We start from the raw sequence: 24,379 nt of genomic DNA on the forward strand, positions 1-24,379 counted from the left end.
TCACACCTTACGACCATAGTGTCACCTAACTCAGACATATGAGGTGGTGTAACTTGCTTAGCGCCTTCATCTTTTTGTAACAATAATTGTCTGTGATCAGTTAATTCCCCACCAAATAACTCCTGCGAAGTGTCAAATGCAGTGGATGTGGTGCTTGTAGTAGCGTTGGTGGCTGCGGAAGATGAGTTGTTCTGTGTTAAATTGTCCAACCACGTCTTGACAATCTTGGGAGTTGATGGGACGTGCCTTCTTCTGAGCACTATACTTTGGGCCAGGACCGCACAAAACCACATCACCATGACCTCGAACAGTCCTGCCGGGTGGCCTGCCTCTGCCTGTTGTTTTGTCCACATCGGGGGGGATGAAGTGAAATGTATGCACTAACTGGACTAATAAAATGTGCAGTCACACAGGTGCAGTGAAAGGTATGCAGTGACTGGTATTACAATACAATGTGCAGCTGTCACACATGTGCAGTTAACAAGTATGCATGGACTGGTATATTGAACAGCGTGCGGTCACACAGGTACTGTGAACAATTATGCAATGACTAGTATTACAAATTTTCAGCTGTCACACACACAGGTACCGTGAACAGGTGCAGTGACTGGTGGTATATAACACTGCGTGCACTCACGTAGGTAGGCAGGTGCACTGAACAGGTGGGTATGCAGTGATTAGTATTACAAATGTGCAGCTGTCACACACACAGGTACCGTGCACAGGTGCAGTGACTGTGGTATATAAAACTGTGTGCATTCACGTGGGTAGGTAGGTGCACTGAACAGGTGGGTATGCAGTGATTGGTATTACAAATGTGCAGCTGTCACACACACAGGTACCATGAACAGGTGCAGTGACTGGTGGTATATAAAACTGTGTGCGCTCACGTAGGTAGGTAGGTGCACTGAACAGGTGGGTATGCAGTGATTAGTATTACAAATGTGCAGCTGTCACACACACAGGTACCGTGCACAGGTGCAGTGACTGTGGTATATGAAACTGTGTGCGTTCACGTGGGTAGGTAGGTGCACTGAACAGGTGGGTATGCAGTGATTGGTATTACAAATGTGCAGCTGTCACACACGCACAGGTAGTCACTGAATGTGCTGGGCCTGGCAGTGGCACAGTAGGAATTACCAAGGGGCCAAGATCCAGCAGCTACGACTGACTGACAGGGCTGTATATGCAACACAAGTGTCTGTGGGACACACACACACAAAAAAATAAATAGATCACAAGGACAACATTAGCTCTCAAGAGCTGTTGAGGATGAGGAGTGCTTTTTAGCAAGAAGGAGCAACCTAAAAAGCCTAGCACAAGAGCCTAACTAAGCTTTCCCTATGTCAGCAGGTTCTCTCCCTTCTCTAATTACTGCAGCCACAGGACAGGAGTGAGTGAAATGGGTGATGCTGCCTGCATTTTATAAGGGGGCGGGGCTCCAGGAGGGAGTGTAGCCTGATTGGCTACCCTGTGTCTGCTGACTGTGATGTAGAGGGTCAAAGTTAACCCTAATGATGTAGTATAGGGGGCGGGTCGAACTCGCATATAGTTCGCAGTTCACCGCGAACGCGAACCAGCAAAGTTTGCGCAAATAAGTTTGCGTTCGAACCGTTCGGGCTATCTCTAAAAGGCATATCTGTAAGTCTGAGCAAGTCCCGTACAAAATGTTTCACTTGAAGGTACAGAAGGTCTTGGAGTTTGGTCGGCATCTGTTGTCTTGAAGATTCAGGAATTATTTCACCCCTTGATCATTAATCATATCGTATATTATTGTTAGGTGAACATGGTCCAATTTCAAAAGTTCTTTAGGATTTAAAAATGCAGCAGAGAAGTTAGGATGTCCAATGATTGAAGTAAGTGGTCTAGGAGGAGAACTAAGTTACCCGAATATTAATTAGTGATTTTTTTTTACTAATTTGCGCTGTCAACTTATGCTTCCTGGACAGAATTAGTGCAAAAAGGAAGCTGTCATAAATCCTGATTAGCTGTTCACTTCCACATCTGGCTGTAGCTAACAGACATCTGTGCATTCAGTTTGCCGTCTTATTTGAAAACTAGGTTTTCTTCTGGTATTAGGGCTTCAATTCACAAAGCATTACCGCATGCAGTAATGCAGAAAATATTTAGTGAAATGTCAATTCGGTATGTGGTAATACCTCAACACATGTCAGTAAGTATCAATTCACAAAGATCTGAGCATGTGGTAAAGTCAAGAGAGATGTTCAATATTGACCTCCAGCTCTGATCTGTCGGAAGCTAGCAAATAGCATGCGATAGCATTGACAGAAAGCAGAGAGCCAATAGGAAGAGCCTCCCCCTCCTTCTTCACACCCCATTTGATCCGATGCACTTGTGGGTGGGGCATGACAGGGGAGAACAGGAGAAGGAGACTTTCAGTCTTTGTTCAAATCTAAAATCGTAATTGATTACGGCAGCGATTTTTAATTTGTTTGCGCGGGTTTTTTCTCCCCCTGTGCTTAGCTGCGCGCTGTTTTTTTTTGCAGAGCGATTTGCTTTTTCACTTCTTGACGCAAGTGAGAAAGTGAACACTTTGACCCGGAAAATAATAAATACAATGTATTTATTCTTAAAAGCGCTAGGGAAAGCGTTATACACAGCGCTTTTTAAAGCACTTTGCGATTTACCTATACCTTCCATTGAGCAAAAATGCTCAGAAAATGGTACATGCAGCACTTTCCTGAGCAGATCAGAAACAAACCACTCAGATGTGAACTCTCTCATAGGGAATCATTGCACAAGCGCTTTTAGGGCGATTTTGAAAATCGCCGGCACTTGAAAAAACCACAAAACGCCTTAGGTGTGAACAGGGCCGGCCGAGGCATAGGCTGGAGAGGCTCCAGCCTCAGGGCGCAGTGTAGGAGGGGGTGCACAATTCATTCAGCTGTCATTCCTAATTGTGTTTGAAGCAGAAAGAAATAAGAAAAGGGGATACATGGCAGTGACTGCAAGCCAGGTAACTAGATATTAAGGTGTTGGGGCCCTGGGGTGCCTCTTAGTCTAATAGCAATCAGTGTGTGACGGCTGGGGTGGGAGGGATGGAGGGGCGCACTTTGGTGTCTCAGCCTTGGGTGCTGGAGGACCTTGTCCCAGCTCTGGGTGTGAACAAGCCCTCAAGGAGAGTTTTCTGCATCACTTTAGATGTGCAGATCTGTATAGTCAACGAACAAGTGACAGCACTCCAGGCTGCAAATTGAAATGTAAGCCAACAGAGGCATGCAGAGCAATGCATGTTGTGTAATTTTGCAATGCATGTTGTGTAATTTTGTCCATATTGTGGAGCTCTGCACATCTTCGTAAATAGCTAATTTGGGTACAGCCTCTGTACCGAAAGCACTGCCACTTCCTCCTGCTGTACAGATCTGTATAGTGATGCACAGAAGAGTGGCCACTAGTGGCATGTAAGTACATCTATAGGGATGCAGGAAACCTTTTCCTCTCTAGCTGTCACAAGACACAGGAACAGCTGATGCCGACCAGACCACACAGCCTGCTGCAAAAACCTACTATACTGTCTACATACCCAACAGGGCTTGCTGAATTGAAGCAACATTTTTCTTCTACACCTTTGGAAATCTAAAATACAGAATGTGGTATTTTACTAAACAGTTTTTTTTTTTTTAATGGAACAGATCCTTGCGAATAGTAGCCAAGGTATAAGTTAAAGAAGTTCTAATCCTTTCCCACTTTATTAAAAAAAAAGTGCTCAGAACTACTCTTTGCGTTTCCTGCACCATGGAAAACAAATCAAATCTTAGTAGTTGGGGGCACACTTTAAGGTAGTCAATTTACAATGAAAGATCTCATAACCAGTTAGGTGTGGACTTAGACTTCAAACAAAGGAGATCATAAAATCATTTCTATTCATAAAATATCAACATTCTTAGTTGTTCCATCTGTATGACTGCAACAAATGAGAAGACATGGCATCAGAAGATATAAACCAGAATCCTAATTGAGTCAAGCAGAATTTACTTTCCAAATCTCCATCATAGACCGGACTCCCAGGAAATTAAAAACTCCTACACATCAAAAACAATCCTACACAGGCTTTGATCATACGTTCACCGAGTTTTGTTATGAAGTCCAGGAGAAGAAGATTGATTGGCTTTCGGTGGAAGACATCCAAGGAGAGCTGAGACGACAGAGGAGAAAGGAGATGCATAAATGGAAATTAAAGTCTATCTACGGTAGATCCAGATGATCAGGGAATCTTGTATCATCGGCATGATTGCAGATTTTTTATGACAGCAGCCGCGAACATACAGAATGGATTCACAATAGTTAAAGGGATTCTGAGCAGTAGGTAAAATAAAAAATGTCACTTACATGGGGCTTCCTCCAGCCCACCGTAGGCAGCGAGGTCCCCTGGCGTCCTCCTGGCTCCTCTCTGGGTTCAGCCAGCGGTTCCTTTACCGGTGACACCTGGGCTGGGTGTTCCTGGATCTGGATGCTCCGCGTCACGGTGGGAGGAGGTGTGACAGTCCTGTGCATGCACGGTTTTCTAAGTGAACCGCGCATGCGCAGGACTATCATGCCGGCTGCGGTGATGGCGCGTAGCGGGCGACGTGATGAGGCGGAGCGTCCAGATCCACGAAGTGTCAGACCGACACTCAGCCTGGGTGTCGCCGGTAATGGAGCCAGAGAGGGGACAGGAGGACGCCGGGGGACCTCGCGGCCTACATTGGGCTGGAGGTAACCCCAGGTGACATTTTTGATTTTACCCACTGTTCTTGGTCCCTTTAAAGGGAACCCGAGGTGAGTGTGATATGCAGGCTGCCTTATTTATTACCTTTTAAACAATTTGCCTGTCTCCTTGATTGTTTTTCTCTCATATTTTTTCGCCATGGACCCTCAACAAACATGCAGATCAGGTGATCTGACGCAAGCCTGACTGGACAAGCCTTTTTTCAGGGCTATGACTGAGACACCACAGATTCCAGAAGATCAACAGGACTGCCAGGTAACTGGTATTCGACAAAATAAAGAAAAGGACACCGAGATCCCAATATAGTGTAGTAGGTCTTGACACCAGATTATAGGTAATTACGAAGAGGTAATACTCACAAACCAGGGTTACCACAAAGGCAACCACTATAATGGCAGGTGGGGAGATTAGACCTGACCACACTCAGTAATAAGAAGTCGCTCTCTGCAGATCGTAAAGATGGGGCAACACCCTGCTAGCAAGGGTGGACTAGCCAATATACTAGGGTGTATAACAGAGGCTCTTCTGCTTATCCTATATGCTTTTACTCTTTTGTTATTTCCTGATGAAGCGGGATTAAACCTGCGAAATGCGTTGCACTTTTGGAGTATTGTGAATACATTTTTGCTTACCATAAACCAACAATTTATGGAATCTTCTTGGAGGAGGTAAGTCCACCACTTCCTCCTCTTGATGTTATACATCCTAATATAGGTAACTGGTATTGTTTTTAAAAGGAAATCAATATGGCAGCCTCCATATCACTCTCACCTCAGGTTTACTTCAAGCTCTATGTAGCGCATTACTTTTAACCCTGTATATGAGAATGTAATATTCTGGAGTGAATAGTAAATGCGGAGTAGAAGACCTTGATTTGTCTTCCGTTAAAGAGTAAACCAGGCATGAACTAAAGAGTATCCCCAGGCATGAACTAAAGCATATCCCCTGGCATGAAGTAAACTCCATTTGTAGACAATGTTTATGTATGTAATGTAAAGTATACACATGCTTGAATTAGGCCCTGGTGTGATATCAGCGTAGCTCTGTGGTGGTGATTAAGTAGTAGTAAACAATTCGACATGACGTATGGATTATTAATGATTTTGCCATATTTGATCACTACTCAATGACTATCGTAATTAAAAGTTATGTTTTATAATCACTGTATTATTGGTTGAGGACCCTAAAAACACAAATGTTCTTTTTTCCCTTGCTATTTCTATTGCCACATTGATCAGAGGGGTGGTCACCTTATTATCATTCCTCTTGTTATTTATGTACTTTTGCTATAGGTCAAGAGTATAAGGGTTATTGAATGGGAAGAAGTGACCCCCCCCCCCCCCCCCCCCAAAAAAAAAAAACATATAAAAACAGTTTAAGAGGTAAGAGACTGCTTACATTAAAAATTGACTGAAAGGCAAGGAAGTAAAACTGCATTAAATACAATTGACAATGCGTTTTGCAGGAAACTTCCTGCTTCCTCGGGTCAATAGTGTCAAAGACAAGTAAAAGATTGGCTTGGTGCACCTGTCACAACACATATCCATGACCATTATGATCAACTCCATAACTAGGTGGCCACCATAACTATGACTTTCCCCACTTGTAACAAGTCTGTCCAAAACAACATCTGCTCTGTAGGGAGGGTACAATTTTGGGGTCCTCAGATGCCTTGGAACCTGCTGAACCTGCAGAGACTACAGAGGATACTTCTGCTATATTTGCACTTTTGCTTAGATCCGCACATTAGCGGTAATTGTTGTGCAAGTATGACCCGCTTATAATAGCCAATCTGATTGTTGTGTAGAAATTCTTCCTCAGCAGACTTCATAAGGAATCGTAATTATTTTCAAGTCGCTGATTGGCTAGTTATTTCTATCAGCTAAAGAGGAACTTAGTGAAAATTATGTAATGAAATTGTTTTTTTTTTTTTTTCGTTTTTTTTTACAATATTCATTTATAGATTATTTAGTCAGTGTTTGCCCATTGTGAAATCTTCCCTCACCCTGATTTACATTCTGAAATTTATCACAGGTGATTGACATCTTTTGTCCTGTCAGGTGCAACTCTGCGGAATGTTTGTTTCTAAGAATTCCAAAACCGGTGAAAATAATGCCTGGTCTCCCAGAATGCTCTAGGAGAATTATGCATAGCTAAGCCCTTAGGCTAAGCCTTACTTGGAGAGCAGGGCTACATGCCAATATACATAAATATATAGATATAAGAAGTGTTTCTGATGCTGAAATTACCATAAAAGTGGGTATTCTGAATCATTTACTTCATTCTAATATATGTCACCCCATGTGCCTCTTTAAAGAAACACTGAAGCGAAAAAGAAATTATGATATAATGATTTGTATGTGTAGTACAACTAAGAAATTAAACATTGGGAGCAGAGACATAAGTCTAATATTGTTTCCAGTATAGGAAGAGTTAAGAAACTCCAGTTGTTATCTATGCAAAAGAGCCATTGAGCTCCATGACTTTCAAAGTCACAGAGAGCTCTGTGTTCTGAAGCTTGTTATCTCAAGTGTCTGCAGAGAAAAAGAAAATACAATGACAGAGGACAGTTCAAAATTTCCTTACCCTGCACTGTAAAATCATTTACAATGCTGAGTAGTGTGTAAACTGCAAATATTAGAGAATGATGCAATGTTATAAAAAAAAACCTATATAACTGAAAATAAAATTATGAGAATATTTTCTTTGCTACTAATGTTCTAGTAATTATCCGTACTACACAACCAATTCATTATATCATAATTTTTTTTTCCCGCTTCATTGTCTCTTTAAGGGAAACCACAGAAAATGCTCAGGTCCTGTTTACAGTATAGCTGAAAAGGCAAGAAAAAACATTTGCTAGTTCTCCACCTTTTACATTTAATGAGATGTAGAGGAGGTATCACCAGCAGGACTAGAGTGTGCTGAATATAAATTTCGCTTTAACTAAAATTCAATCTGAATACAACTTGTTGTGAAAAATTAGCAAGGAATCGGGAAGGTTTGCAACAAGACTGGAGAAATCAATAACTGCTAAAATGCAATAGTTTTAAAACTAAAATCAATAGACATTAAGGGTAATGCTATGCAAATTGCCCAGCGAGACAGTTGGCAGCTCACTGATGTTTAAAGAATGTTCAGGCTCAGGGTTGGCGACTTCAAGAAAAAAAACCTCAGTCATTTATTGAGTTAAGTAGAGTATAGATCTCGACAAAAATATACTTTAAGTGTCATTCTTTTTCATTAAAAATCTTTCTTTTCAAGCGACTGTCACATGGACTTTCCTCAGATGGATGGAAGAGCGCTGGGAACGGACGTGACTGGCCAAGTCTGGGAAAAAATAAGTGTACATACTGTATAACATAAGATATAGGGAAATGAGGTGCCCAGGAGTAATACAATACTTTAAAAACAAATAAAAATCTCAAGGTAGACAAACTCACTTAATAGAAGAGGTTTTTATTGCACTGACAACGCGTTTTGTGGGTACTCGCCCACTTCCTCAGGCCAAATAGCAGTGCCAAGCTGTATTAGTAGCCGCAGATAAGGGGCTTGATTCACTAAAGCGTGCTAAGTGTTAGCACGCCAGTGAATAGCCGCTTAGCACGTGCTAATTGGCTCTTCACGCGCTAATATGTGCGTAAGAGTTTGCATGCGTAAAGTTTTGCGCTTCGCGTGCAAAATCAGCCGCTTCCCGTGCGAAGTAGTGTGATAAGCAATGACTTCATGTGCCAAGGATACTTAGCATGCGAAGCGGCTGATTTTGCATGCGAACGGAATGTAATGGCGTAGCTCCGTTCACACGCACCGCGTAACGCCGTACGCACGCTAAAATAGCATGCGAACAGCAACAGCTTTGCAGTGCAAACTACTTAGCACCCTAGTTTTCACGTGCAAAGCAGTGGTGCTCAGCAGAGCTCGAATATTCGAGTAGCTCGAATATTCGAGCTCTTTTCCAGCTATTCGAGCTCGGTATTCGAGCTCCGAATAGCTGTAGCTATTCGAATGGGCTATTCGAGTACACTCGAATAGCCCATTCACTATTCGAGCTATTCGAGCAAAACGGCGCTATTCGAGCTCGGTACCGAGCTCGAATAGCGTCATAGCCCAGATTGATGTCCTTAGAGCCAATCAGAGGGCTCCCAGGCCCTCTGACGGCAGCCAATCACAGAGGGGGACCCTGGCCAGCCCCTACCCTATAAATAGCGGCCGCCATGTTAGGTTTCTCCGTGCTTGCCTGAGACTTGTACAGAGAGAGAGTTGCTCCTTTGTGCTTTGGCTTAGCAAGAGCTCTATTGTGGTCATTTACCTAGCGTTTTTGCTCACATACACCTCCTATACACACCTATATTGTTGTTAGTTAGTTAGACATTGTATTTTAGTTAGTAGCTTTTGTGTTACATAGAGACAGGCCAGCTGCTGCAGGCTTACAGCTTTAGGCCTCAGGGCCTTGCCTGTGTGGGCAGCTGTCCTCCTGTCCTCTGTTTATTTCTCTCTATTCTATACCAGTATTTCTGCTGTCCTTTACTACTGATTGTATTAGTATTGTAGTTATATACTGTAACTGTACTAGGACACTCACTGTCACTGTTCATAGGCTACTAGCTGCTCCTGCGTGTGTGCACTCACTTTCTGTGTACACACTACACACACTCTATTTCCTTCTGATAACTGATTGATTATTGTAATTGATTATTGTAATTAGTTAGTTGTACTTACTGTTACTACTTACTGTACTAGGAGTCTAGGACACTCAGTCACTGTTCATAGGCTACTAGCTCCTGCGTGTGTGCATTCACTGTCTGTGTACACACACTACACACACTCTATTTCCTTCTGATAACTGATTGATTATTGTAATTAGTTAGTTGTTTGTACTTACTGTTACTACTTACTCTTACTGTACTAGGAGTCTAGGACACTCAGTCACTGTTCATAGGCTACTAGCTCCTGCGTGTGTGCACTCACTGTCTGTGTACACACACTACACACACTCTATTTCCTTCTGATAACTGATTGATTATTGTAATTAGTTAGTTGTTTGTACTTACTGTTACTACTTACTCTTACTGTACTAGGAGTCTAGGACACTCAGTCACTGTTCATAGGCTACTAGCTCCTGCGTGTGTGCACTCACTGTCTGTGTACACACACTACACACACTCTATTTCCTTCTGATAACTGATTGCTTATTGTAATTAGTTAGTTGTACTTACTGTTACTACTTACTCTTACTGTACTAGGAGTCTAGGACACTCAGTCACTGTTCATAGGCTACTAGCTCCTGCGTGTGTGCACTCACTGTCTGTGTACACACACTACACACACTCTATTTCCTTCTGATAACTGATTGCTTATTGTAATTAGTTAGTTGTACTTACTGTTACTACTTACTCTTACTGTACTAGGAGTCTAGGACACTCAGTCACTGTTCATAGGCTACTAGCTCCTGCGTGTGTGCACTCACTGTCTGTGTACACACACTACACACACTCTATTTCCTTCTGATAACTGATTGCTTATTGTAATTAGTTAGTTGTACTTACTGTTACTACTTACTCTTACTGTACTAGGAGTCTAGGACAATCAGTCACTGTTCATAGGCTACTAGCTCCTGCGTGTGTGCACTCACTGTCTGTGTACACACACTACACACACTCTATTTCCTTCTGATAACTGATTGATTATTGTAATTAGTTAGTTGTACTTACTGACTGTTACTACTTACTTACTTACTGTACTAGGGACACTCACTCAGTCACTGTTCATAGGCTAGCTCCTGCGCGTGTTTGCGCGTGCGTGCACTCACTGTCTGTAGTGTACACACACTAAATTTACTTGTGATTACTACTGATTATTGTAACTGCTAGTTGTACTTCCTGACTGTTACTACTTACTTACTGTACTAGGGACACTCACTCAGTCACCTCACCCACCAACCCACTCCATTAAAGTACCCCACTTTTCACCCGCCCTTTTAAAAAACTTTTGTCTATACGCCCAAAACATCGAAGATGTCTGGAAGTGGCAGCCAGCGCGGTTTGGGCAAGGGGAAGGGCAGCAAGGGAATCAGGAGGAGAGGGAGCAGCATTGTGGCAGGCCGCGGCCGCGCCACCATGCACAGTTCCACAGCAGCAGCGTCAGTGGCTAACATTCCTCCCATAGCCACTGGCCGTGGACGCCTTGGGCGCCGCCCAGCAGGAGCATCTGCAACTCACGCTGCAGAGACACAGCAGCAGCAGCGTGTAGCACCTGCTCCGATTTTCCTCCAGCCGGGTCGGAAACGTCCCATTGAGGAAAAGCATGCAGACACTGTGGTGCAACTCATGACGGAGGATGAGCAGCCCGCCATCAGCTCTGCATCCGAGGCCTCCACCCTCACCACCACCACCCCTGTTCGCAGCAGCCGCCCAGCAGGGTCTGGGGAGGAGGCCAGTTCACCGTCACTCGCCGACCTGTCATTCAGCAGTCTTTTGACCCCAGGCATCATGAGTAAATTGTCTGCTGTTGTTGGCGATCTTGAGGAGGAGATGCTGATGGGCACTTTGGGGGATGAGGGATTGGACAGCAAGTCTGTGGCGACAGTCAAGCAGCCCATCCATGCATCAGGAGAGGAGTTTGGGGGGTCATCATCCCAGCAGGACATGTTTCAGGAGGGGGAGGATGATGATGACCCGGTGACAGACAGAGACTGGGTGCCACCACCTCCAGGGGATGTCGTCCTCAGCAGCTCTGAGGAGGAGGAGGAGGATGCGCTTGTGGGCCTTGCAAGGAGGCGCATCATTGCAAGCATTGGCAGCAGTAGGCAGGTCCACAGCCTGCTGGTGTCTCAGGCTCAGCAGCAGCAGCAGCAGCATCTGCCAGTACCACCACCAGCCGCACCCAAGCCCCCAAGCCCCCCCCAACCACCACAGGGAGACAGGCAGCAGCGCTTCCATGCCGTAGGGGGATGTTTCTGTCACCAATCTGGCGATATTTCACCATGCCCACTGTGTACAGCAAGTACGCCACTTGCAACTACTGTCAGTGGAAGTTGAGCAGAGGTGCAGACCCTTAAAGTTCAGCACCAGCTCGCTCATCAACCACCTTGCTGCGAAACATTTCCACCAGCATGAGGAGTTCCAGAGGCTGAAGGCATCTGGTGCTGGCAGTGGCACCACACCCATCACTGCACAGCCTTCAGCAGCAACAGCAGCCACCCGCCCTCCTGCTCCTCCAGCAGCACCAGCAGGAGTGCGGAAACGCACTGCTCCTCCCCCCTCTGCAACTCCTGCCGCCGACACTGAGGCCTGTTCTGGCAGCCAGTCCTCAGTGGCCTCCTCCGCTGTGTCTGCTGATTCCTGTGCCAGCAAAAGGCCACGCCAGAGCCTTTTGAGCGAGTCCTTCCAGGGGGTGGTTAGGGCTCTGCCTCCCAGCAGCCGTCGCGTGCGGCAGCTGAACGGCTTGCTGGCACGGGCCATGTGCTCCCAACTCCTGCCGTACACGCTCGTGCAGGAGGGGAGCGACATTCGTGCGCTGCTTGCTTGCGCAGCCCCAGACTGGCAGCTCCCCAGCAGACACTTTTTCTCCCGCAAGGCCATGTTATGATCGCTTCTGCAGCGTTTACTGCTGACTGCACTGGTATTGCAAACCAAGCAGTTCTAATGTCATTACATGCATTTGCTTGCATAGTTTGGTTTGCACTTAAACTAGTTGCTGATTCCATCTGCAGTCGCTCTGAAGTTTATGACAGTTTAATATGCTTTTGTGTAAACAAACATTGTCTGCTGCAGTGGAGGGGCGGTCCCTTTCCTGCAGGCTGCATATCATTGTCTGCCTTTTCCTGCTATCAGCCTGTGATTAATTACCATTCACTTGTGTGGGAATCTGCAGGTCTGCTCCCATTGGATGACCTCAGTATAAAGAACTGCTTCCTGCAATGCCTCATGGGCTATCATAGTTTCAGACTCTATCTGTTACTCTGCTCGTGCCCCACCTCGTTCCTGGTCCGTGTGGACTGCGCTGACTCCTGCGAAGGGGTCAGCGAGTCCTCCTAGTTCTGCTCTTGTTCTAGAAGTTGCTACTTGCTTGTCTTGTGTCATATATTGGTTCATCGCCAATATATACGCATACTTGCGCATTTTGTTATTTTCCTTGTATTCGTGTTACGTTAATATATCAGTGTCGCTGATATATACGTACACGAACTGTTTATTTCCTGTGTTCAGTTAGTCAGTTTTCCAGCACGTTTTGGTAGTTTGCGCGTATCGTGAACACCCGTGCTGAGCTAGTTATCCTGTTCCTGGTCCTGTTTGTGGATTGCGTTCATCTCTGCGAAGAGATAGCGAATCCTTCTGAGTCCTGTTCCCTGTATTACTTCAGTCTTAGTTAGAGTTCCTGCTTATGTCATATATCGGTTCATTGCCAATATATACATATGTTAGTCAGACGTTACGAATAGTTTCATTGATAGCTGTAATTGTAATACGCTAGGAAAACATACTTATTGTATATTTATCTGTGTTACGTTCATCTATCTCGATCCTGCTATTTCCTGTCTCTCCTGTCCTGTCTTTGTGAGGCACGCCATCGCCGCAACGCATTGGCTGCCTCATTCCAGTCTGTCTGGTTTTGGACGCTTGCTGTCGCTAAGTAATCGCTAGCTAGCAAGCGTTCATTCTGTCTACCTGTCCTGATCTCCTCAGTCCTGGTTTATGCGCTCAGCGCTACTTTGCGCTGAGACGTTATTACGAAAGTGTTTGTGGCTGTTCAGATCTGCACCGGCTCTGTGCACCACAATCTCCTATTGGAGTCAGTCCTCTCCTCCACTAAACTGGGGATATCCTGATCCCTTGTGCTGGTGTGTGTACCTCCTTCAGGTCAGCTTATGTGTTGTATGCTGACTGTGGAGATTACACCCCCAAGCTTAACAGGCCATTCCTGCACTGCACCGCTTTGTGATGGCCAATGTGGAGCGAGGGCTAGAGCACGCGGTTGGTGAAAGGGTCCACGTCACCATGGACTCCTGGAGCAGCCGCTTCGGGACAGGCCGCTACCTGTCCTTCACTGTCCACTGGGTCAGCTTGGTGGAAGGGGGTGAGGATGGGAGAGCAGCAGCGGGCACAGCAGCAGCAGCAACACAGTGGGTGGTGCCACCCCGCAGGGTCAGGGGAACTGCAGCAGGTTCCTCCGATCCTCTGCCATCCTCCGGCACACCTGGCCAAACCCCCGCCTCAGCAGCAGCGTGAAGGCCCGCCACTGCCAAGCGCTGCTGCACTTGGTCAGCCTTGGGAAGACCAAGCTGACGGCAACCCATGTGTTGGCCAAACTCCAGGAGCAGGAGAGGATTTGGCTGACCCCCAGAGGCCTCAGAGTCGGAGAGGTGGTGGCCGACAATGGGGCCAATCTGGTTGCCGCAATAGACAGGGGAAACCTGACCCACATCCCCTGTCTTGCCCACGTGCTGAACCTGGTGGTGCAGAAGTTCTTGCGCACCTACCAGGGGATGGGCGAACTGCTGGAAACGGCAAGGAACGTTGTGCGTCACTTCCGGCGCTCGGCTGCAGCCTGTGCGAGCCTGGAAGACGTGCAAAAGGAGCTGGATCTGCCACGCCATCGGCTGATCCTTGACGTTCCGACTCGCTGGAACTCCACCCTGGCGATGTTGGAGCGTCTGGTTGAACAGAAGCGCGCTGTCAAACAGTACCTTGCCCTGGCCACTGTTTCCGCCGCTCAGAAAAGGGACAAGACCAGCAACATCCCGTCCATCGTCCCCGATGATGACTGGAGGCACATGCAGCAGGTGTGCTTAGTGCTGGCTCCCTTTCTGCAGGCCACTAACATGGTGAGCAGGGACCATGCTATGGTCTGCGAGTGGGTGCCCCTGGTTTGTCTGCTGAACAGGGCCCTCGAAGCTTTGCTGGAACAGGGAGCGGCAGCCTTGGACCAGCAGGAGCGGCAAGCAGCTGCACAGTCCACCTCTGAGGGGGAGGAGGAGGAGGACTTGGTGGAGGTCCCTGACCTTGCTGCTGATGAGGGGGAGCAGCACAGTGCAGCTGAGTTGGTGCGGGGGTGGAGAGAGGATGAGGCTGACGAGGCAGAGGAGGAGGATGAGGACAGCAGCACTGCCGTCGATGTGCCAGCAGACGTGGCCCGCCTCTTCCCAATGGCAGCGCACATGCTGACGTGCCTGCGCAGAGACCCCAGGGTGATCCAGATGAAGCAGAGGGAGGACATCTGGATCAGCATGATGTTGGACCCACGCCTCAAGGGGAAGTTGAGCCAGTTCCTGCCGCCTGCAGGAGGAGACCCAGCGCAACAAATAAGGAGCTTGCAGCAGGCCCTTGTTGAGCGCTTGGAGGAAGCCTTCCCCCAGCCTTCCACCCCCACGGTCCAGCAGCCAGCACAGAGGCAGCAGCAGGTGCCTGCATCCAGCAGCAAGCGCCCCACAGACCTGCTGTCTCTCAGCCACGAGCTCTACAGGACTGTAGAGGCTCCGGCAGCAGTGACTAGAGAGGAGGTGCATGCAGCAGCATCCTCCACCGGTCACAGCCAGCGCCTGACCCGCATGGTGGCTGACTACATGGGGTCCTACAGCGGGCTTGACAGCGATGCCCCTGTTGATCCCATGGAGTATTGGGTCAAGCGCCTGGAGATCTGGAGCGAGCTGGCGCAGTACGCCCTGGAAGTGCTGTCCTGCCCCCCTTCCAGCGTGCTGTCCGAGCGCTGCTTCAGTGCAGCTGGTGGTGTGGTCACCGAGAAACGCTCACGTCTGTCTCACAAGTCTGTGGACAGACTGACGTTTCTCAAGATGAACCAGGCGTGGGTGGAAGGCGAGGTCCTGGCCCCTGTTGTCGGCGAGAGGGGGACATGAACTGGCTAAGAACCATCGTTAATGTGCCTTACCACCCTTTACCACCTCCTGGCTCCTGCTCACTAAGCCAGCCTGGTTCACTTTGACTATTACGTCGCCTGCAGCCACACATTTTACACCTACAGTGGGCTGCTGTGTACTGCCCTTCTGCTGTCTGTCTGTGTTTCCCACTGCCAGGGTACACAGATTTACCTTCTGCTGCCACTCTGCCACCAGCTATTACGTCAAAAAATAGCTATATCTGTGTAATTGGTTGTAAAACCAAAACTACAAAACCATTACAAAAAAAAAGGTTTAATTTTTCTGAGGTGCCCGGGTTGAAAACTGTGTTGTCCCAGTTGTGTATTGGACACGATGTGGGCTGCACGACCGCTGTCTGGGACCTCCTGTTGTGTTCATTTACGGCCTGGTATCACCGCTAGGTACCAGGGCTATTATGTCACGCTGCCTGCCTGCTGCCACACTCACACTACTCCTCCATTCCTCCTGCTGCTGCTGTCTGTCTGTGTTTCCCACTGCCAGGGTACACAGAATTACCTTCTGCTGCCAGTCTGCCACCAGCTATTACGTCAAACAATAGCTGCACACATAATTACTCCTCCATTCCTCCTGCTGCTGCTGCTGTCTGTCTGTCTGTGTTTCCCACTGCCAGGGTACACAGATTTACCTTCTGCTGCCACTCTGCCACCAGCTATTACGTCAAACAATAGCTATATATCTGTGTAATTTGTTTTACAAACAAAACCAAAAAACCATTAAAAAAAAAAAAAGGTTTAATTTTTCTGAGGTGCCCGGGTTGAAAACTGTGTTGTCCCAGTTGTGTATTGGACACGATGTGGGCTGCACGACCACTGTCTGGGACCTCCTGTTGTGTTCATTTACGGCCTGGTATCACCGCTAGGTACCAGGGCTATTATGTCACGCTGCCTGCCTGCTGCCACACTCACACTACTCCTCCATTCCTCCTGCTGCTGCTGTCTGTCTGTGTTTCCCACTGCCAGGGTACACAGAATTACCTTCTGCTGCCAGTCTGCCACCAGCTATTACGTCAAACAATAGCTGCACACATAATTACTCCTCCATTCCTCCTGCTGCTGCTGCTGTCTGTCTGTCTGTGTTTCCCAACGCCAGGGTACACAGATTTACCTTCTGCTGCCACTCTGCCACCAGCTATTACGTCAAAAAATAGCTATATCTGTGTAATTGGTTGTAAAACCAAAACTACAAAACCATTACAAAAAAAAAGGTTTAATTTTTCTGAGGTGCCCGGGTTGAAAACTGTGTTGTCCCAGTTGTGTATTGGACACGATGTGAGCTGCACGACCGCTGTCTGGGACCTCCTGTTGTGTTCATTTACGGCCTGGTATCACCGCTAGGTACCAGGGCTATTATGTCACGCTGCCTACCTGCTGCCACACTCACACTACTCCTCCATTCCTCCTGCTGCTGCTGCTGTCTGTCTGTGTTTCCCACTGCCAGGGTACACAGAATTAGCTTCTGCTGCCACTCTGCCACCAGCTATTACGTCAAACAATAGCTGCTCACATTACTCCTCCATTCCTCCTCCTGCTGCTGCTGCTGTCTGTCTGTGTTTCCCACTGCCAGGGTACACAGATTTACCTTCTGCTGCCACTCTGCCACCAGCTATTACGTCAAACAATAGCTGCACACATAATTACTCCTCCATTCCTCCTGCTGCTGCTGCTGTCTGTCTGTGTTTCCCACTGCCAGGGTACACAGATTTACCTTCTGCTGCCACTCTGCCACCAGCTATTACGTCAAAAAATAGCTATATCTGTGTAATTTGTTGTAAAAACAAAACAACCCCCCCCCCCCCCCCAAAAAAAAGGTTTAATTTTTCTGAGGTGCCCGGGTTGAAAACTGTGTTGTCCCAGTTGTGTATTGGACACAATGTGGGCTGCACGACCGCTGTCTGGGACCTCCTGCCTGCTGTGTTTATTTACAGCCCTGGTATCACCGCTAGGTACAAGGGCTATTATGTCACGCTGCCTGCCTCATTGACTGCCTGCTGCCACACACTCATCCTCCTCCTCCTGCTGCTGAATTTACCTCCTGCTGTCTGTGTGTTTCCACTGCCAGGGAGCACATACAATGGCGCTTCCAACATGCGTGCGCCACCAGCTATTTGTTACGCTCAAAAATAGCTGCATTTCTTTAAAAAAAAAATTTGAAAAGAGAAATAAGTGAAGAAGAAGACGATATAGAAGAAGATGAAGAAGATGAAGAAGAAGAAGATGAAGAAGAAGAAGAAGGAGAAGAAGATGAAGATGAAGAAGAAGAAGAAGAAGAAGATGAAGAAGATGAAGAAGATGAAGAAGATGAAGAAAATGAAGATGAAGAAGATGAAGAAGATGAAGAAGATGAAGAAGAAGAAGAAGAAGATGAAAAAGAAGATGAAGATGAAGAAGATGAAGAAGAAGAAGAAGAAGAAGAAGAAGATGAAGAAGATGAAGAAGAAGATGAAGAAGAAGAAGAAGATGAAGAAGATGAAGATGAAGAAGATGAAGAAGAAGAAGATGATGATGAAGAAGATGAAGAAGATGAAGAAGAAGAAGAAGACAATATAAAAGAAGAAGAAGATATAGAAGAAGATATAGAAGAAGGTATAGAAGAAGAAGATATAGAAGAAGAAGAAGAAGAAGATATAGAAGATAAAGAAGAAGAAGAAGAAGTATATACAGTACTGAACAAATTTCTGGACACAACTTCTCTTTTCAACTTTTTTTTTTTAAAGGAACATCCCCACATAATCACTTGCTGTTGTTACTTGGAAAAAAAGAGGTTTCTTGCATCATTCACCCTCAAAACAAGTGTTGGAAGCTATTTAAGGCCATTTCGAATAGTCAGCTCGAATAATGAGCTCGAATACCGACTCGAATAGTGAGCTCGAATTCCGAGGTCGAATCGAATAGTAAAAATTATTCGACTCGAATATTCGACTGACCTCGAATAATTTACTATTCGAATTCGACCTAACTCGAATTTTGAAAAGGGGTATTTGAGCACCACTAGTGCAAAGCCTTAACATGTGATAACTCAGTTATCACTGGTTAGTGAATCGAGCCCCAGGAGTCTGTTTTTTCTTCTTGTTGGGTGCATTTTTTATCACCCCCAACAAAACAGTGGCAGAACTACAAAACCCTGATAGGGCCTCTTAATTCTCACAACCTTTCCATTGCGTACCCTAGTGACCCTCACAGCCTGGGGCCCCATCTTCTTCTAAGGGTCATAAAAAGGTGTTGCCATCAGGATCTTCACACCCATAACAAGTGTAGCCACAAAAACACCTGATGTGGAATAACAGAGAAAGGGAAGGTTAGTAGTTGAGGCCCGCCCACACCTCTGGACCCCACTGCAGTCACAGGCGCTGCTCCTCCCTAGTTACACCTCTGAACATAAATTAAGCAAAAAAGTGTTCCCCAAACTGCCCTGAAGTCCCACTAACAGGGAATGTTTTGTAGGTAACCTTGCCCATCTACAGATGTTGTACCGTATTTTTTGCACCATAAGACTCGTCTGACCAGAGGACAAAAATCAGTAAAAAAAAAAAATCTCAACCAAGTGCATCTTCAAGGTGCAGGGACATCTTGTGGTATGTCACCCCCTAAGCTAACTCCCCCTCTTAAAGCGGTATTGTCACCATATAAAGCAAATTTCCCACAGCAACTGGTCTGAGTGTATTAAGTGATAAAGATGCTAATCCTGCATTCAAAACTTGCAAAACTTTTTCTGCTGTTATGGTTTGTAGTTATCACATACTTTAGGAGCACTGGCCCTAGTGCCAAACAGTGCCAAAGAGTTGAATGCTGGGAGTTCTTTCTATCTATAATAAATTCCTCCTCTACCATTTATTTCCCTGCCTTGCTGCTTATCAGAAACACCCTCTGATTACTTGTGTTTACAAGCAAGGCTGAGGTGACTCAGTGGTTGGATGTGTAAATAAAAAAAACAGACAGTGCAGTTGTTAGTATACACCTCAGTGGGAGTGTCTGAAGACTCTGGGAGGAAGGCAGCTAATGAACACACAATGAGCAAGAGAAGGGAGGTGGGGGAAACAAGAGTCAGGGAGGATATGATGTCAGCATTAGCTTGGCAAGATGGCCACTGCCTAGAATAGGATTTTCTGCTTTTCCTTTATAAAATTCACAGGAATCATTACATAGATAGCACAATACATCTGTTATGTAAGTAGAAGTAGTATTTATCTACTTATAGATGTGTTTTTTTATTTCTAGGTTAGCATGGGTGTCGCTTGTTCTGTAAGCTACACTATTTCCCCTGGTCCACAGTAGAGTAGCAGCAGCAACTTTCCAGGTGTCTACCCCCCAAACAATCTATCTCCTCCTCCCCCCACCCCATTCAAGCTAAAAGTCAATTCTGGGGCCCTACAGAATAACAGCAGCTTGGTGCCAGGGGTCCTCCCAAAGCTAATTGTGATCTTGTGGTCAGCTAAATGTGAGTGAGAGGGCACCTTATTAGTATCCGTGTCCACCAATGAACCTCTATCTGGTAGCAGAAAAAAGGCTGTTGCCGCTTACTGTGGAGTCTTGTAATAAGCTGCAGCTTTTCTTCTCTTCCTGCTTTCCCCAGCCATCTACAGTTTAGTGGAACGGCCTCACCCCTGTAGCCCTCCTCACTCCTGAGCTGGGACACCCACAGTCCTGATTCTCAGAGCCAATTCCGACAAACAAGGCTCTCTGCTTAAAGTGGTCTGAAAGTCAGCATTTCTACTTTGTTCTAAAAGATTCCTTACAGCTTGAAAGCAGAAAAAAATTCTAGCGGAACATCACTGAAATGGTTAAACAAAGCACTCTCTCCTGCTGTTCAGCTTCAAATACGCATCCAAACTGGAGATAACAGTATCTTTTTTTGCTTGTTAAACACAAATGTATCAACACTGGAATGTAAACAAACACTTTCTGAGAAACTGTCTCTGCTTCAGGCACACACAGGGCTTGATTCACAAAAGAGTGCTAACTGATAGCACGGCCGTTTTCGCGCAAATTTTCGCTTTTCGCGCGTTAGCAAATTTTTTTGTGAAATGATAACATTTTCACGCACAAAAGTGAATTTTTCTTGTGAAAACGATATCGCGATAATTTGCATTTGCACGCGAAAACGTTATCGTTTCGCGTGAAAATCTGCGATCGCACAAAAAGCGAAAATTCACGCAAAAACGGCCGTGCTATCAGTTAAAACTCTTTTGTGAATCAAGCCCTACAGTGTTCAAAATAGCTCATTAGAACATTTTAATATATCATAAAAAACAGTTATAATAGAAAAATAATAAAATGCAATGCCAGCTTTCAGGGCAAGAAAAACTACACTTTGGAAACATGTAATTTGTAAACAGACAATATTATTTGTGCACAAATGCAAATAGGATAACTATATGAGTAATAAAAAGTAGGAAAACACATTTTTATTGAATGTTATGTTGGAGTTTCAGACCACTTTAAGGATGCCAGCGATCAGGGCTCCAGTTTAGTAGCATGCGTGGCATCCATGCTCATGCCACCATGCCGGAGCGCGTCCTGCCCTATCATGCCGTGAACTGGCGGTCATGGAGTGGGGGGGGGGGGGTGACAATAGAAGTCCGTAGAGGATGAGATGCACTCTGCAGTTGCTGCAGCAATCACTTAGCTTAGACAGGGGGAGGCCTAGCACTGCCCTAAATATAAGACTTTCTCACCCCACTTTTGGAGGAGAAAAAGTGTGTCTCTTGGTCTTAAAAATATGGTAATTAGTGCCTTAGCAAAGCAAATGAATTACCTGTGTGGACATATTATTGAACAAACAGTTAATGAGACCTGAAGATCAACTCCACATTACTCCCTTCAGACCAGGTGGATTCAGTATCAGTGCTTGCGTGCACCCAGGGCCGGATTTACCATAAGGCACTGTAGGCACAAACCTACAGGTGCCCAGTGATGGAAAGGCAGCTCACTCCCCACCCCCATTGCCTCCTTTCCTATGCAGAGTCCTGATGACGAGAGTGTAAGTGAGAGGTTACTCACCCAGCTCTCTGCATTCCACGGGCAAGATCTCCCTTTAGTCTGGGGCACCTCTAGCTACTTAATACTGAGCTTCCATTTGCCACCTCATACTTGGGGACACCTCTAGCTTCTTAGTATTAAGAAGTACCAGAAGTACCCTTAATATTAAGGGGCACCCGTAGCTACCTATGAAAGGCAAGGAAAATAAGGGAGAAGTGACAGCTGAGACAGCCAGCACACTTGAGGTGTGATGCGGTTTGGTGGAAATGTGTAGGTCCATGGAGACCCCGGTAGAACTCCAGATTCATCAGACCAGGGTTCATTTTTCCAATCTTCAGCTGTCCGGTTTTGGCATTCTTTACCCAGTGCAGCCTCAACTTTCCATTCTTGGCAGATAGCAGAGCAATAAGCTACATAGGCATGTGCCTTGGGCACCACCCTTTTATTTGCTTGTATGTGCTTTGGGTGTTGATGGACCATGTGCCAGCGCTTCTTTTGGTTGTGATCTGAGACTTTCTTACCTGGTTCCAAAATATTAAGAATGCAAACTACCCAGTCTCATTCTTAACACAAACAATAGCAAGATAATATTAACAAAGATGTGGTGTGCACATTGTTTATGCCACTTTAATTTTTCAATCATAGGAAGGTCTGTCACTTACGTTCATAGGTGTACATGTATTTTATTATTATTTTTTTTTTTGGGGGTGGGGGTAGTTCTGTTTGGGGCAAACAAATATTGAGAGCTGGCAGCAAACCACCTACAGTAATAAAATCAGAAAATATATCTACAGTGCAGCAAACCATAGTTTCTGATTTGTTTTTTCTACTCACTGCAGCTTTAAACAGGGGTTATCTGGGTTACTGTCACCTTTCTGTCAGCTGGAATCAGTTTGGCCGTTCTCCTTTCATCTCCAGAGGCCCCCCCCACAGAGGATTTTTTTTGATCATTCACAATAAACTACAGAGACTGATGTGCATGGGAATCCAAGGAGATCAGCTATTCCAAAAATTTCAGACCAGCTTGTTTGTCCACCAACATATTCACTGAGAAGCCATTTCCCCAGTCTCTTCCTGCATGTGTACACATTGACTAATAGGGTAGGAAACAGAGATAGAGAAACCCGGCAACTACTCACTGATGGTGACACATTTGCACTGTTCAATACTCCACCTCACTGAATAAGCCCATCTCTCTCCTGAAGACTTGAAACAATCAACCTGCTTCTGATCAGATGGAACAATATCTCAGCAAATTTCCAAGATGCTCTTTGCTTTTATCAGTGCATAAACACGGGCTGAGACCTGTCCCACCCACACCTTAGCCAGTATCATTCACATATCATTCATGCTTTGGTCTAGGTAAAGAGAAACAGCCCATATAGATCCCTGCATCTTTCATAGTCAATTCTGACAACGCCGGTATCAACAAGGCTAAAGGGCTTGTAATGAATGGCAAAAAAGAAACAAAACACATGATGATGTAATTATTTTGACTGTAATTTTTGTGTTTGAATAAGTGCCAAGGAAGGGGAAGTTTTAATGGAAGCTACATTAATTATTATCATTATTTATTGTATTCATAAAGCGCCAACATAATACACAACACTGGACAATAAATACATACAATGATACAAGGATGACAGATGTAACAATGTTATACAACACAGGACAAAGCTATGCAAGGCAAACGGTACAAAATACATGATCATGTGATTTGGGCTGGTTAGGTAGGGCCAATAATACAAGTATGAGGCGGTCATAGGAAAGGAGCACACACTCATGTAGACTACACTAGGGAAGGGAGAGGGTACAAGATATTATTATTATTATTTATTGTATTTATAAAGCGCCAACATATTACGCAGCGCTGCACAATAGATAAATGGGTTAACATACAGGTAGAACATACGGAAACTCACAATAAAACAAGATCATGCAAATAATTTGATAACAATACAGTGTCATAGGTCAAGATAGAAACTGTTCGAGTCTACAAGAAGGGTGGTTGTGAGTAAGATTGCATAATCAAGCTGGATACACTAGGGAGGAGGGCCCTGCCAGAGGCTTATAATCTAAAGGGTGGGGTGGAGACAATAGGTGCGTCTTTTGAAAGGGGGTCTAACAGAACATATTATGATGCTGGTGTAGGGGGGTATGCGAGCGTGAAGAGGTGAGTCTTGAGAGCTTGTTTGAAGGTATTAAAGGTGGGGGCGAGTCTGACGGCTGGTGGGAGAGAGTTCCAGAGAGTAGGGGCAGCCCTGGTGAAGTCCTGCAGTCGTGCGTGTGACTGAGTTATGCGAGGTGCGACTAGGCGCAGGTCATTGGAGGATCGGAGGGGGCGGGCTGGTATGTGCCTGTGGACCAGATCAGAGATGTAGGTCAGGCAGGTCTTGTGCACTGATTTGTAGGCCAAGATACAGGATCATGTGATTTGGGCTGGTTAGGTAGGCCCAGTAATACAAGTATGAGGCGGTCATAGGAAAGGAGCACACACTCATGTAGAATACACTAGGGAAGGGAGAGGGTACAAGATACATGATCATGTGATTTGGGCTGGTTAGGTAGGCCAATAATACAAGTATGAGGCGGTCATCATAGGAAAGGAGCACACACTCATGTAGAATACACTAGGGAAGGGAGAGGGTACAAGATACATGATCATGTGATTTGGGCTGGTTAGGTAGGCCCAGTAATTCAAGTACGAGGCTGTCATAGGAAAGGAGCACATGATCATGTAGAATACACTAGGGAAGGGAGAGGGTACAAGATACATGATCA

The 24,379-nt window shown here is 45.8% G+C and overlaps 1 protein-coding gene across 3 annotated transcripts in view; it reads left to right on the forward strand.

Moving 5' to 3' along the window:
* LOC137539170 (uncharacterized) overlaps positions 1 to 24,379 on the forward strand; it is an 892,710-nt gene that overhangs the window by 838,326 nt on the left and 30,005 nt on the right. Inside the window, exon 6 of one of the 3 annotated variants that reach the window (XR_011024947.1) lies at positions 7,994 to 8,037. The exons of the other annotated variants lie outside the window; for them this stretch is intronic. The gene's annotated coding sequence lies outside the window, so the exon portion shown is untranslated. Of the gene's footprint in view, positions 1 to 7,993; positions 8,038 to 24,379 lie in introns of those variants that run through there. 3 annotated transcript variants of the gene reach the window in all.

Source organism: Hyperolius riggenbachi, chromosome 11 (genome assembly GCF_040937935.1).
Source record: "Hyperolius riggenbachi isolate aHypRig1 chromosome 11, aHypRig1.pri, whole genome shotgun sequence".
Taxonomy (NCBI): domain Eukaryota; kingdom Metazoa; phylum Chordata; class Amphibia; order Anura; family Hyperoliidae; genus Hyperolius; species Hyperolius riggenbachi.